The sequence below is a fragment of the Sinocyclocheilus grahami genome, unplaced genomic scaffold (genome assembly GCF_001515645.1).
Source record: "Sinocyclocheilus grahami isolate Dianchi unplaced genomic scaffold, SAMN03320097.WGS_v1.1 scaffold1722.1, whole genome shotgun sequence".
In the NCBI taxonomy this organism is placed as follows: Eukaryota; Metazoa; Chordata; class Actinopteri; order Cypriniformes; family Cyprinidae; genus Sinocyclocheilus; species Sinocyclocheilus grahami.
In genome coordinates this window covers 18,175-21,494 of record NW_015506901.1, presented here as the reverse complement: position 1 = coordinate 21,494, position 3,320 = coordinate 18,175, and the positions used below count along the sequence as shown (strand labels likewise).

The following is a 3,320-nucleotide window of genomic DNA, read 5'->3' as shown; positions in this document are numbered from 1 at the left end:
GTCGTGGTAATAAACACCGTAAACAGCAAACGTTTGCGTGTCCGCCTTTAATCCGCATATCCTATATGAAAAGCATTTTAGGGGGCCCTTGGCTTTTGGGGGCCCAAGGCGGTCGCCTACCTTTGCCTAATAGGTAAGTCCGCCCCTGCGGGCTAGAGTGAGCGGAGGCCGGGGGCTAGAGTGAGGAACGGCCAGAGGGCTAGAGTGAGCAGAGGCCGGTGGACTTGAGAACGGCGCGGCCGGCGGATTCGACGAAGGAGCATCCGGAGGGCTGGCGGCAACCACATGTGGCGATCCCGGGCTGGACTCCGCTTCGTCCACGGTTCTTTGCGTGAACATTTGGGCGGCGTTATGCAAATCTTCCCACATCGTGACGTAGATATGTGGGGGCGTGTTAGAACAAGCCGTTTTAGGTAGGCGTGGTTAACTCTTAACTTTTATAAAGAACATCTCTTTGGATTTGAGACTTTAGTCTTTGCAACTTTACAGATCTTCTTTATGCACCAAGAGCTTGTAACACTCCAAAGAGAAAGGAAAAATTGAAATCGCATCATATGACCCCTTTAATTTATTGCAGGAACTGCTCAAATTTATGAGTCTGTTGATGAAACGATTAACAAAGACATAATTACAGGTAACTAATGATGTAATTTAAATGTCTGTCTCATAATAATATTTTTACTGAATCAGCAGTTGTTTTCTAAAGAAAGTATAAATCAAATCCATGTTTGTTTGTTTGTTTGTTTTCACTGATATTTGCAGAGGAAATTAAGTTAAACCAAGTATTTATTTGTCTATTATGCATTGTAGGCAGTGTAAGTGGACCTGCTGAACACATCTATGCTGAGATTGAGCTCAAATCTACAAGTCTTTTAGGGAATACCAGTGAAAGCTCTGACACTGTTTACTCTAAACTGACCCTGGTGACCTATCAAGGTGAGTGTCAAAGTAAAAACATCAATCACAGTTCACAACACTCTTAAAAATAAAGGTGCTTCACGATGCCATAGAAGAACCTTTTTGTCTAAATGGGTCCATAAAGAACCTTTAACATCTGAAGAACCTTTCTGTTTCACAAAAGGTTCTTTGTGGCAAATGAAGGTTCTTTAGATTATAAAAAGGTAAGAAAGAGATGGTTCTTTAAAGAACCTATGACTGACTGGTTCTTTGTGGAACCAAAAGTAGTTCTTCTATGGCATCACTGTGAAGAACCATTTAAGCACCTTTATTTTTAAGAATGAAGGAGCCACTGAAAACTGCATCTACAAGCATCGCTGAGAATTTAAGAATGAAATCAAATACTGTATAAAAAAATTTAAATATGAATTTTGAATTTATTTCTATATTTTCAGCTGCTGGATCTAATGATGTGACGTATGCTCAGGTTAAATAAATGCCCGGAGGACAAATTTTCAATCCCAGGATACTGATGAGTTTAGATTGAGAAGGGCTGGAGAATGACCAGGATCATCAATGCTTTATCATCTTTGTGATACTGAGCACTTGATGGTTATCAGTACTTAATATTGTGATGCAAGCATTGATGTGCTTCAGTGACTATGCATGCTAATCTTTGAAAACCAGTGAGCTGATTATACATTAAAAAATAAATTAATGGAGCTGTTGTGACCTAATGGTTAGAGAGTTGGACTTGTAACCCAAAGGTTGCGGGTTCGAGTCTCAGGTCTGGCAGGGATTGTAGGTGGGGGGAGTGAATAACCAGTCCTCTCTTCCACCCTCAATACCACGACTGAGGTGAGACCACCGAACCCCCAACTGCTTCCTGGACGCCACAGCACATGGCTGTCCACTGCTCTGGGTGTATGTGTGTGCGTGCACTTGGATGGGTTAAATGCATAAATTCCAAGTATGGGTCGCCACATATCACTCACTTTTTTTTTAAATACAGAGAGAGAGAGAGAATTTAGCTTACGCAGCAAATCAGCTTATTAGAATGATTTTTTAAGGAACAGAAAGGTAATGCCAAAATTCAGCTTTGCCATCACAGGACATTAAAATAGAGAACAGGTATTGTAAATTGTATTAATGACTCACAACAATACTGATTTTACTGTATTTTTAATCAGATTTTACTGATCAAATTATAAAAATGTACTATATGATAAATGTTACTGTTATTTTACTTAAATATTCTTCTATTTATTTTTTCATGAAGATAAATAATATTGAATATTCTTAATTATGTATTATTATAATAATTTGAAAATGCATCCTTTCATTCCAGACCAATTTAGGGTAGACTGGAGGAAAATGACCCCCTACTGTTTTTCCTAAAATAACCATTACTGTAGATAAAGTCAAGATACATTTTTGTTGTAACTATGGACTACATTGACAAGTATTCACCATGAAGTTCACACTGGTGATGAACCTGAGAGAAAACAGATTTCACAGTAAGTGATCCAATTTTCAGCAGTAAGAAAAGAAAGTGTTTTAAAGCTTGTTGTTTTCATCATCACAGTATGTATGTGAAGTGAAAGTGAAGTGACCAAGTATGGTGACCCATACTCAGAATTTGTGCTCTGCATTTAACCCATCCAAGTGCACACACACACACACACACAGTAGTGAACACACACCTGGAGCAGTGTGTAGCCATATTGGGTTTGGTGCTTTGCTCAAGGGTCTCACCACAGTTGTGGTATTGAGGGTGGAAGAGAGTGCTGGTTATTCACTCCCCCCACCAACAATTCCCATCCAAACCTGAGACTCGAACCTGCAACCTTCGGGTTACAAGTCTGACTGACTATCTACCATTAGGCCACAACTGCCCCTGATGGTATGAGAATAGTAAGGCCTGTAGACAAGGAGTACGTTATTTAAGAAAAATATAATAATATTTTCAGAATGAAAAAAACATATTTTTCAAACATATTACGTGGGGTAAAATGGCTTAATTACTGTTGTTACTCTGTTCTAAACATCAAATCCTTTGTTTTTCCATCAAATGTATTCTAGTTGGTTGCATAAAAATATTTGGACTTTATATTTAAAAATTACCTCAAGTTAGCATCAGGTAGTTAGCTAGCCAGTTAACATCAGCTAACATTATTTTTCAAATAGGTTATAATTTTGTAATTCATGATTATTGATTATATTCTTTTTAGTGTGATCTATTATTTACACATTAAACCCGTCTTTTACTTAAGTACCAGATATGGGTGTCATGCCATAAAATATTTACAACTGACTTTGTATTTAACATGAATTTAATAAAAACATTGTAAGTTACTAATTATAACACTTTCATTGTAGGCTACAGAAAGAGAGTACATTATCAAAGAACATTATCATTGACT

The 3,320-nt window shown here is 37.7% G+C and overlaps 1 long non-coding RNA gene across 1 annotated transcript; it reads left to right on the top strand.

Moving 5' to 3' along the window:
* The first annotated feature begins 583 nt into the window (after window positions 1-583).
* On the top strand, window positions 584-1,404 carry LOC107572242 (uncharacterized). Its single transcript, XR_001607305.1, has 3 exons — window positions 584-634; window positions 811-936; window positions 1,353-1,404. It is a non-coding gene; the product is annotated as an uncharacterized lncRNA (long non-coding RNA).
* The last annotated feature ends 1,916 nt before the right edge of the window (window positions 1,405-3,320 follow it).